Below are 13,054 nucleotides of genomic sequence, written 5' to 3' on the forward strand. Positions count from 1 at the left end.
TTGAAACCTACTCAATATTTTATTATTTTCAAAGAAAATTATAAAATATTGTTAATATCTTTTATTAATGCAAATGCCATCGAAAGAATGACGGCTGGTTACAATTTGAAGCTTTCGTGGCTTCAAACTGTGTGGCTTGAATAAGAATAACAGCATTTTTTTCCTGAACTATTAACATCAGAAACATCAGAAATAATGACACGTTGTTGCTGTTATTTCTTGAAATTCCGGTGGTTGATACCCGATGAAGACGCCAGGGTTGTGAGTTGCAAAGCAATTCGTCCTTTCATGATTAATTTATATATATATAATTTTTTTTCACTCTTTATCCCTTACCCCTTCCTTCATTCCTTTTTCATCTTTTTCTCTCTCCTTTTCTCTCTCCTTTTCTCTCTTTCTCATCCTATATATATTAACTACTTTCATTGCAGTTAATTTACAATTGTGAGATTTTTGCTTGTAATTAATGCTCTTATATCATAATTAAAAACAGTAATCATTTCTAACAAGGAACGAATCCTTACAACAAAATGGGTAATTTAAGTTACTTGCATAATAAGGATTGTCCCCATTTTTCTAATCGCTTACAAATGGATTATTATTCAATCAGCTATATATACCAAAATACTCTCTTGACAATATTGCTCAACCTCATTAAGTGGACAGGTGCCAACTTTCTTCAGCCAGTCGGCGACAAACTCATATTTTCAGGCGAAGATTTTTCCGGTTATCCAATCTATCACTGACAGCAGTGATTCAAGAGTTATGAAAACTCACAATGGACCATTTAAAGTAGAAACACTTAAGAATCAAGAACTTTCAGCTACGCTGAAGAACATGTGCAGTGTAACTCTGTGGCTATTTATTAAAAGAGAGACAGAGAGAGAGAAAAAAGCAAAGAATAAGGACACTTGTTGCAACGTTGGAATAACTGGAATGTTTGATTTGATTCCAACATACCAATAAGAATCCATACACTTTGTTCATTATAGTGACTGTTCTGGTCATATGCCAATATAACAAAAGATTGTGTAATTTTGGATTTTGTGTCGTCTAAAATTTGTGACTATTGATACAAAGTTGTTATAAAAGTTACGTTGATAAGACTTGGATTCAAGTTACGTTAAAGTTTAACAAAAAACGAAATTTAAAAAGAACGCATAATAAACATTATTTTCCATTTTCATATAAAGCAAGTCTATTTTCCAATCAGTATTCTTCCTTAAGAAACATGAATCATCACTATATGATATATGAAAAGGAATGTTACTATATTAAAATTTAAGAAAGAATTCAAAATTATATAATAAAAAAAAGTGAAAAAGTGATAATATAAAAAGAGGGAAATGAAGCCCTTGACTTACGTTACTAGCGAATTGCCACCAACATTTATTTAAGGTACTCTGACCTAGCTTTTCTTTCAGCTATTGCACTAAACAACGGATTTTACCAACGTAAAAAAATAAGAAAAAAGCTACATACATAAAAATCATTCACAAATTCAAAAAAAATATCGTTAATACACATTTTTTACATTGCAAAAAATACACTTTTTATGCTATAAACTGACAGTGTAACCCACACTTGTGGGATAATGCTGATGACTCAGTTACCCCTTCTGGTTCTGCACGCAGAGGAATATGCATCACCAAGTTAGGCTGCTTCCCGAAGCGCTCCAGTCTGAAGGTCTGTGCAAAATGTTTTTTTTTCTTTTCTTGATTTTTTAAGCATCTTTGATTTACTTCGTCCTCAAAATTGAAGATAAAAGAAAAGGTCAGTGAACAGGTGTTGAATGGAAAAAGAAAAGCCATTACGTCAGCAGTGTAAAGAAAAGTAATAACACTTAGGAGAGTAGATTGTCGAATAAGTTATAATAGTCACGACTTATTTTTCACTATTAATATAATTGCTATATAAACTATGCATAAAGACCATGTAGCCCTCGCCCGAGACTGAGTAACTTGGCCACGTTGCGAAAAATGCCAATAATAATTCCTACCACCAAAACGGAATTCGAATCCAGACCTTTTATACACAGTATGGAAGGACAGTGATCGTAAACACTCAGATAACGGCTAGGGTGTTATAATAAGCACTATTAATTACTTTATACACGACTATAGTTGATAAAAAGTTGCATGTCAAAGTAATAAAAATCATTCCTGATGTGAGGACTGAAGGAGATGGCAATAGTACACGGGCATCACAATTAAAAGAAAAAGACTCTCACTCCACCGATTAACAAGATAACTGCTACTTAATTAGTACAAATAACTCAAGCATAATTCAGGTACTCATAGGGTAAAAGGCTTCAGCCGTATGATCACTATAAAACTTTAAATTATATGAAATGGCAAAGGAGTAATTCTCCTTAGGTTGCAATGCTGTTTATTTTTAGTTGAGGACTGAGGAAAGTCGGTGTGATTTATGGGAACACTGGTGCAATTGTAGTTGGCTTTTTTTTTTAGAGAAATGAGAATATGCCACTTCATGTACTTTAATATTTTATATTAAATAACTAAGCAACACTTCGCATGTTTTCATTGGTTGTGGAACGCTTCCAAAATACTGGTGATGTATAAAATGCAAGCAGTGGAAATGTTGGCAAGTGCAACTCATCAACGTGACTTTTTACTTGTGTTAATTAAATAGCGGGTATCTTGTTTATCACGCTGTCAGCATGTTTTTTTAATCATTATAAATTGTTATGCTTGTATAACTCAACAAAGCAAACTAATTTCAAAGAGTTTGTCCAGGATAAATTTCTACATTTCTGATAAATGTGTCGTTGATTACATTTACCATATGTTATATAATACAATAGGCTTTAAATCTCCGAATTGTTTTCCTCCCTTAAGACATATTTCATATTTCATATAGCCAAGAGGTGAGAGTTCCTATTTTTACTGCTTTCAATCTTATTGTTATTACAACCATAAAAGTTTAAGAGCCAGTTTTCAAGCAATTTCTCTGGAAGTAAATCTTTCTTGATAGACGGCTTTGTTACAGATCACAACAGACTCTGTTCACCTCTGCTCCAGCCTCTCTACCAAGGCCTTTTTTTGTGAACTTGCTAGACAGACATTTGGAGAAAGTATAAGCTTCTTCCTTGTATGTATGAGATTTACCTCTTAATAAATAGCACAAGACATAAAACCAGCAAATAGTTTTCTATTTAACCATAAAAGTCTGACCTTCAACTGACTTTTTCACTATGTAATTTTTTTTTTAGAATATAAGACTTCCATCTTGACACAGCAATAGTTAACTAAGAAATTTAGCTTACAGATGTCGTTTATTTGTTTGTTTTGCAAATTTGCAATAATAATTAGATCATACAAACTATAATATGACACTTTTTATCAGATAATCACAAGACAATATTGATACTATTGATTTTCAATAATTATTTATTAAAAATTGAAATTTATCATGTTACAAACACACTTACATACAGCTTAATCACTACGACAATATGCATAAATGTTTCCAAAGGTCCACATAAAGCACTTTGCTTTATGTGGACATATAAAGCACTTTGCTTTATGTGGACCCTTGGAGACATTTACCTACAAACTTTAGTAAAATAATTTTCAACCAGTTTTCAACGAAGATTCTGGAAGGAAATTATGGATAAAAATGAGGAATACAAGAAATACAAAAAAAATGTATTAATAGTAATAGCAGAGGCATTGATGCAAAAAAGCAAACTTATGTAGCATCAGCCAAAAAAAAAAAGAAAAAAAAGAAAAAAGAAACCATTTCACACATCTATTCCCTCTAAAAGTTTGTTCAGTTCCTCCTTGAATTTATTTAAGCTATCAACTTCCACAACGACAGATGGAAGTTTTTCCAGCAACAACTACCCGCTGGCTAAAGGCAAATTTCCGCACATCTACAACTGTCTTTCCTCAATTTAAATTTATGCACCCTCAGGTTCGTAATCCGAGCAAGAGGAAGAATCCCTTCAACCCATTCAAGGCCTTATACACCTCAATCAAATCACCTCGCAGGTGCCTAGTCTCCAGACGCTGCGATTTGCAGAACTTAAGCCTTTCTTGATAAGATCACCCCTTCGTTCCCTTCACCAATCATGTTGCACTTCTCTGTACTCGCTAAAGCAACTATACATCCTTCCTAAAATGAGGCCAGATGTGGCTTGACCATTGCCTTATACAAAGGGATAATCACCTCCTTTTCCCTATTAGCAAAATTCCTGTATATCATTGACAGAAAATTTCATATCTGACTGCACAATTACTCCCAAGTCTTTTCCATTTTCTACCATCCAAAGTGTAGTACCACATAGTTGGTTCTTTCTCTGGGCTTACTTGTACCCATATCAGCTGCCACTTCTCAGCCCATCTGCCCAAATTTTCTAGATCCTGTTGCAGTAGCATGCTGCCATTTCTGTCATTAACAACCATGCCAACCTTTGCATCATCTACAAACTTGGAGATTAAGCCCGATATACCTTCATTAATATCATTGATGAAGGTATATCATAACAGTGGGACCAAAACCGAATCTTGCGGGACTCCACTAATAACATTAGTCCACGAATATGTCTTCATACAAATCCTACATTTTTATAACGCACTGCTTTAAAAACTGGTTCTAGAACAATATCTTTGCTTGAAATATCAGTAGGATGCTTAGCTCAACCACAAAAACACCAGAAAATTTTAGTTCACTTTAAAAGTAAAGATCAACATCAGAGAGAAAAGTAATATTACTCGTATACAATTCGGCAAACCTTTATACGATATGCCAATGCAGTATAGCCTTAGTTATGTTAGTACAGATTCAAAAATAAATAAATATAACAATAAAATAAAATAAATTATATTAGAACACAATTCCTTAGAGTTAAGAGAATGCTTTTCAGTTACTATTATGATATGAGACAGAAATAGAAACGACTTCTTTTCCACAGATTTTCACTAGTGATGACACCTAGATAAAAATGGTTAATGCAAGAAATATAAATTTGAGCCAGAAACCAATCGATAATCCATAGAGTGGTGTCAAAAATCTCCTCATGAGAAGTGTTTCCTTGGCAGGAAAAGTTATGGACATTGTTCTCTGGGATATAAAAAGGCGTAATTTTGATGGATGTTACGGTGAAAGGAAAAGCCATAAATTCTAAAGCGTGCCTAAGAATTTTTGGTTTGAGGGGCGCATACTTTGAAGAAACTGAAAAGCTGTTTGCAGAGAGTCCGAGTTAGAAAAAAACATAACAGATGGCCCTTGAAACAAGATATGGATAAACAACAGTTTACAAAGAAATAAAGAAAAAGCAGAACGGATTTAGAATACGTTGCCCCGTCCTACACCGTTCAAATCTCATTCCTTTGGAAGTCTGTCTTCTTTGGTTCACTGAAGTTTTTATTAAAAAAGTTACTCCAAAATATTGAAGAGAATGTTAACCTTAAAACTATAGACAAGAAAATAGTAGAGGCATGTGATGCAAGGCAGGAAGCGTATGTATCAGCCAAAAAAAAAAAAAAAAATATATATATATATATATATATTCACACATCCATTCCCTCTAAACATTTGTCCAGTTCCTCCTTGAATTTATGTAAGTTATCAACTTCCACAACAACAGATGGAAGATTGTTCCAGCAATGAACTACCCGCTTGCTAAAGGCAAATTTCCGCACATCTATTCTACAACTGTACTATTCCAGTACAGTTGTAGAACAGATCTGGAACAACTATTCCAGACCTGTACGCAGTACTCAAGGCGTGGCCTGACCATTGCCTTATACAAAGGGATAATCACCTCATTTTCCCTACTAGCAAAATTCCTCTATATCTTTGACAATACCCCATGACCTGCTCTGGCAACATGTCTACACTGCTCTGAAAATTTCATATCTGACTGCACAATTACTCCCAGGTCTTTTCCATTTTCTACCGCCATAAGTGTAGTACCACATAATTGGTACTTTCTGGGCTTACTTCTACCTATATGCAGTACTTTGCATTTGTCAAGGTTAAACTTCAGTTAGCACTTCTCAGCCCATCTGCCCAACTTTTCTAGATCCTGTTGCAGTAGCACACTGCCATTACCGTCATTAACAATCCTTACACCTTTGTATCATCTGCAAACTTCGACATTAAGCCTGATACACCTTCATTAATATCATTGATATTAATGAATTGATACGGGGGGGTTTCCGAAAAGTAAAGTAACACATTTTTTTTTTCTTAATAATGGTGAAAGGTAATGAGATGGAATGCGGTGGACAGATAGACCCGTTAATAAAGTTCAAAAGGACCGCCAGTGCAGTGTTGCGGTACTGTCGCCTCACAGCAGATTCCAGTTGCAAAATGGCGGCTATTGTGCGAGTGTGGTCCGAAACAGGTGTTCGTGAAGTTATTCGCTTTTTGCAAGCAAAAGGTTCTTCACCAAGTGACATTCATCGTGAACTGGGTGCTGTGGCGAAAAGGTGTTGACAAAGAAGCAGGTGTGTTTGTAGAGCAATGAATTTAAAGCGGGCCGTGTTGACATTGAAGATCGACATCGGCGGGCAGGACTTCATCGAGAAAGACAGAAGACAACGTAAGTCGACTGTTCACGATGTCCTTGGCTTTCGAAAGGTGTGCTGCCGCTGGGTAACCGTCCAGACAATTATCAGATGAGGACAAAGCAAAACGCATGGGGATGTGTCTGGAGAACCTGTTGCGATACAGCGACGAAGGAGATAATTTTCTCGCTCGCATAGTCACAGCAGGCGAAACGTGAGTTCATCACTTTACTCGTACAAAACAACAGCGGGCCCAACACTGAACCCTGGGGTACTCCACTAATAACATTAGTCCACGGAGAGCAGCGTCCATTGATTACCACTCTCTGTCTTCTTCCACGTAGATAGTCTGCGCGCGTAGCACAGTGGTATCGTCACCGTCCTCCCCACAGCGGGCGGAAAAGGCCTGGGTTCGAATCCCGTCGATGACGCGAGAAACTTTAATGGGTTTTTTTCACTCCGTGGCTGAGTTAGTTGGTCTCAGGCGTAGATAGCAAGGTTTTTCTCCCCAGTAACTGGGGTTTTTTCGTCCAGCAAAACAGGCAAATCAATCATAGAACATACGCAATTTACACACACAAATACGGGTTAATGTATTTAATTACGGGTAACCCTAAAATAATAATTTGATTTTTTTTTTCCCACGTAGATAAGAAAACATAAATTATATGCTTCTCCCCTTCCACAGGTAACTGTCCAGTTGCCTTTTGAATTTATTCAAATTGTCAGCCTCAACTACCTGAGAGGGCAACTTGTTCCAGCAATCAACGACTCGCTGGCTAAAACAAAATTCCTACAATCTAATCTAAACCTGAACCCCTGTAATTTGAATTTATAACCCCTAGTTCTGGAATTCTTTATAACAAACTAAACTGAACTATTATATTATGGTCACCCGGTAAGTTATTACATATACTCATGTGTATTGTGTCTGTAAATTGCATTTGTTCTCTGGTCGATTTGCCTGTTTTGCTGGACGAAAAACCCCAGTTTATGGGAGGGGAGAACCCTGCTATCTACTACTGAGATCGACTAACTGAGAATTCCACCCTTATTCATTTTACTAGTCCCTCTCAGAGCCTTGTAAACCTCAATCAGGTCTCCTCTGAGATGCCTGATTACCAAACCCATAATCGGAGTCTTTTCTTGTACGGTCTTCCTTCTGCCGATCTCACCATGCGAGTTGCCCATCTTCGGACTTTTCAAGAAGCTCTATGTCCTTTTTCGTGTCTTATCGATGATTATGATCACCCTATCTATACAGGATAACTTTCGATAAATCATCGATAAGACATTGTGGATTTTTCTGGCTGTCTGTTTACACTATTCAGAAAACTTCATATCTGCCCGTATTGTAACTCCCAGTATAATTTATTTGTGGGTTGCTATTTCTCAAATGTAAGACCCCATTTTGCTCCATTAAAACATAATCGAAGCAAGAGGAAGAATCCCATCAGAATTGAGCCTGCTCAACCCATTTAAGGCTTTATACACCTCAATCAGATCACTTCGCAGGTGCTATTTCTCTGTCCATCTTTGAATGACTATTAAAGAGGAGCAGGTATTTTAAAAGTTGAGCTCTCTTTATGAGTTCGTGTTATATAGAATTTTTCATCAGATAATAAAAAGAAAGGTAATGATTAATAACAGATGTAGAAGTAGATACAATTAATATAACGTTAGGATGTCCTAATATCTTTAGAACCGAGACCCTCATCCAAAGATACATTTACACGAATTTTCAGCTTTTTGAAAATTAAAGTTTTTCCTGAGAAAAATTTTCAATTCCTGCATAAATACTTTTCACAAAAACAAATCTTTTATTATCTGACCACTATCTTAATTTTAAGAAAACTATTTCATGCTTTAAATTTTCTTACCTTTTAACAATTTATATTAAATTCTTTTTCAAGGTTTAGATTAGAGCAGTCTTCCCTGCTCTAATTTAATCCACTCTCTCTAATCCATTTCGTAGTTACGCCTTCTCTTTGAGCTTTTCCTTAATGCGAAATCCATATTCAGCATTTAAAGACGAGTTAAAATCAATGCACTACTTTACCGATTACATCACTAAATTTCTCCATTGAATTAAACGCAGTCAGGCAAAATACTTTAATTACATTCATGGCTTATGGTAATTTTTATAGAGAAATCTGCCATTTTAAAAAAACTATATACTTCTGACTATACTGACCTCTAGCGGATGATTATTTCGAATACATAGCCCTCATATGTCATTTAATTCTAAGAGATAAAAATACATATTTTGATCTGATCGTTGTAAAAAAAAAAAAAAAAAAGCTCAGAAGAGATGAAATTGCACGCTAAGCCACCACCCCGTTTTCTATTTAAATAATATTGACATTACAGTATAGTTTTGTTTGACGCGGATTTCATTTTCATGAGGTTATCTTCGTGATCCCACCTCAACACATATACTGCGTCTTCACTTCATTAGGTACACCTACTCTTTTATCATACGGAGCCAGTATGAGTATCTCTTGAAATGAACACTGCTCGGGTTTTCAGGTACGACATACGTCTCCGATGCATCGAGATTGGTCCAATAACTAAACAACATCCAGACAACGGTATCTAATAGTCGATAAAATAACATCCTAGAACAACAGTGGTAACCAGAGGCATTTCAGAAAGCACAACTCATAGCACTTTGTCACGGATGGTGTATCTTGCCAGAAAGAAACAAGAAGGTACAGTTACAGTGGGCTCAAGAACACCAACATTGGACAGTGGAGGATTAGAAAACTGTTGCCTGGTCTGAAATATATCTGTTCCTGATGTTTCGCGCAAGACGAGAGGACTAGAATAAGGCGAAAACAGCATGATTTCATGGACCCATTTCTGCTTGGTGTCAGAAATGGGGATAGCGATGTAATGGTGGGTGGAATATTTTCATGGTGTACATTGGGCCCATTGATATTAATTGTTATTGTTATTTGGTTTTTTTTTGGAGCATTAGCAACTAAGGCCATATTGCTCCGGGATATGCTGTGGTCATTCCCTGACCTTTCCGCATCCTCCCTATTTGGTGGTGACGGGCTCGAACCCCGGTCTAATCAAGGAAATTGTTGCTCTGCTGCTGCTGCTGCTGCTCCTTCCCACCTGGCTACGGAGGCGCTTCTTTTGATATTAGGGTTATCCTGGAAATTGTTTCCATCCGACCGTGCGCATTTCTTCATGGCTGCAGCGTATCCATCTGCGAACAGATCCTTCCTATAGGATAATGTACCATTTCACAAGGGTAGAATTGTGACATGCAATTTGCATCTGTGGCACACTGTCGACTCCTTGTTGAGTCCATACCCACGACAAATCCAAGCTGTTCTGACGGCTAAAAGCAAACATACTCGCATATTAGGTAAATGTACCTAGTGGCCACTCAGTTTGTACTTTAAATGAAAACGAAATGTTAAATAAAATGAAAGAGCAAAAATATAAAATTAGAGTTTGAATTTATTGCTAAATGGAATCTATATTTGCCTAGAGTTTGTACACAAAAGTAAGTCATATCAACCATTCTACGTTCATATAAACATAGGTTGATATACCTACATATGTGCTTATGCTCCTGTAATATGTGATTACTATTGCTATTGTATCGTTGAAATTTTAGCAAGTTGCACAATAATGAAACCACAAATTATGAGCTCTCCCACTCCGGAGAAATTCTCGATTGAGCCTCTGTACGTTTAAACAGCCATAAAAAATCAACTGTCGGACCCCTTAACTTTACCGACGACCGCAACGGCGGACTTGTCAGTATGTTCCAGTGATAATGCGAAATGTATTTCGCGAACTAGTGATGCAATGGTATTCGAATAACTGGTGTGTATATAGGAAAAGCCTGTGTATTGTGCTGCAAATTGCATTCAGTGATCACTGAATTGTGATCACGGAGGCAGGTGGTGGCGGTGGTTGCTTAATATGGGGCATATTTTGCTGGCAAGAACTAGAATCATGGTGCGTATGGACCATCGTTTCACTGGTAACGTCTACCAGTAGCTCTTAGGGAGTATGTCCACCCTGACATAGTGCATTTTATCCCGGACGAAAACGGGATCTTCCAAGATGCGCCGTGTCATCGGGCTCACACGGTGCACGGGTGGTTCGAGGAACACATTGAAGATATAACGCCTGTATTGTGGCAAATGGCCGTTATTTTGAGTTTATTCCATCATATCAGTTATAAATGCCTCTTATTTTTATGTTTGTCTTAAAACGGTTGATGTATCGTACGTTCTCGTTATTTCAATAAATGTTATTCTGTGCATATAGACAGAGGTACCTTAAAGGTTGTTCTTCTGCTACATCACACATCAACAGTGTTAGCCTTTAGGCATTTTTGAAGTCCAAACGTACCGCAGATGCATTTCTAAAAATCGGGAAGAGGTATTTCTGTCCTGGAGAAAGCTATTCGGATTATGCCTATTCAAGCTGACTCTCCAACTTTGCAATTTCCTCTTTTTTTTTTTTTTTCCTTTCTTCTTTTTTTTTGTGCTACTTATCATAGTTGTGGAGTTAGTCTATTAACTTCCACTTCTATGATTCGCCATCACGCGGCTCTCCAATCTACACTCAATGATCACTAAATTGTGACCACCTGCTTAACGTGGTGTTGAGCTGCGTTCGCACAGATAACAGCCGCTATTTGCCTAGTTATTGAGTCCACTAGATGTTTGAATGCGTTCGTAGGGATCTGCAGCCATGCTGCCTCAAGGAATAAATGTGGGTTGCATGTCCATTGGGTGTCCATATGCTTCACTTCCCGTTCCAAAACCCCGCAAGTGCTCAGTTGGATTGAGGTGATTTTGAAATGCCCTCTGCCATGATATCGTTGTATTAGTGCAATGATATCACGGCAGACGGCATTCAACTTTAGTGGAATTGGAAACGTCAGTGGTACTGCAGGAGAAAAGTATCCGCTTATATGCCGACTCTAGATTTCACACAGTCCCAACAATTAAAAAGCTCCAGAGGCGTCAAGTTCGGTGATTTAGATTTACGACACTAGCAGATTCGATTTGTTACTATCCAAATTTCGTTCATCGCGTTATTTTATGCTTTCTGCCATAACTAAGGGATTCTTACAACTTTCAATTACCCTCAAGTGTAGCACAGTTGGTAGGATCGCCGTCCTCCACACACCGGGTGGAAAAGACTGGAGTTTGAGTCCCATCAATGATGTGAGGAATTTTTATGGGCCTTTTTTCACAACGTGGCTGAGTTATTCGGTCTCGTGGTGAGGGTGGGAGGGGTATCATGGGTTTTTCTCCCGGAAACTCCTGTTTTTTTTTTTCAAGCAAACAGAAAATCGACCACAGAATACACGCAATTTAAAGGCAGTATATGGGCCTATGTAGCCAAGTGGTCAGGAACGGGAGTGCAGTAGCGCACGCTCCTTGAGTAGACCGGGGTTCAAGCTCCTGACTGATAAATACGGTCGATCTGCCAACCCGCACTGGACCAGGGTGGCAGATTATGGTCCATTTCCCTCAACATGAATTGTTGAAGAGGATTCCATCCTGCAGTGGGTTGATAATGGCTGCAGTTTTTTTTTTTTTTTTTTTTTTTTATACACAGAGCAATATGGCCTTAGTCGCTTCTAAAACTCTACAACAACAACAACAACAACTACTACTACTAAGCTATGCCACCAGTCTTTTTCTGTATAATTCTCCAATGCTATTCCCACTGCATAATTCCCATTTCTCAGCCCATATGGTATGATATGTATATTATATTATATAACTCACTTCCAGTGTTTATTATTTATGCCTTCTATAATTTGTTTTTGTCATTTCGGTCTTGCTTTACAAAATTTTAATCGAGATCTTATATAATTGGGCTCTGTTTTTTTGTGTGCTCTAAATGGAGAAAAATAGATAGCTTTCTAACCTTATTTAAACAAACAAAAAGCCCGTTTTAAATATTTTTGACTAATATACAAGTTAGTGCTATTGCATATTTTTTGAATAAACTAATCAAAGTGATTATTAATATTATTTTCATTTTTATCTTAAGTGGTCTCATTAAGTTCAGTTTTTGTTACTCAGACATGCAAGCCGGCCATTTATACGCGCAGCCACTGAAAGTTATAAACATGTATCAGCTATAGTTTGACAATTAAGAAAAAAAAAAGAAAAAGGAAAAAAAGGGATTTTTGCAAAAACACACAAATAAATGAAATAATTTCATATACTGTATCTATAGATTCTTGTTCGTGAATTCTTAATCTGCGAGTGGCTACTCCTCTTCTCTAAGTTGTTTTTTTAAATTAAATTTAAGTTATTTATTTTTTAATTTGCTTCATATTTTAAATTTGATCGTATTTTGTTTAGTTCCAATGAAGCGGTTATATATTTATAAAGTTGCAAGGTTTTGTCATTGTTTTATGTGACACGTAGAATAAAAGGAAATAAAAACGATTAAGCGAGTGCTGCCATCTATGAGTAAAAAAGTAATATAAAAACAGCGGTTGCTAAATGTGCCCAAAATTT

At 36.7% G+C, this 13,054-nt stretch overlaps 1 protein-coding gene across 1 annotated transcript in view; it reads right to left on the bottom strand.

Moving 5' to 3' along the window:
- The window catches only part of LOC150077010 (cysteine-rich motor neuron 1 protein-like), a 165,450-nt gene extending 156,993 nt beyond the window's left edge, over nucleotides 1–8,457 (bottom strand). Inside the window, exon 1 of the mRNA XM_090386072.1 lies at nucleotides 8,417–8,457. The gene's annotated coding sequence lies outside the window, so the exon portion shown is untranslated. The remainder of the gene's footprint in view (nucleotides 1–8,416) is intronic.
- Between the last annotated feature and the right edge of the window lie 4,597 nt (nucleotides 8,458–13,054).

The sequence above is a fragment of the Mastigoproctus giganteus genome, chromosome 12 (assembly GCF_048544385.1).
Source record: "Mastigoproctus giganteus isolate SK-2022 chromosome 12, ASM4854438v1, whole genome shotgun sequence".
In the NCBI taxonomy this organism is placed as follows: Eukaryota; Metazoa; Arthropoda; class Arachnida; order Uropygi; family Thelyphonidae; genus Mastigoproctus; species Mastigoproctus giganteus.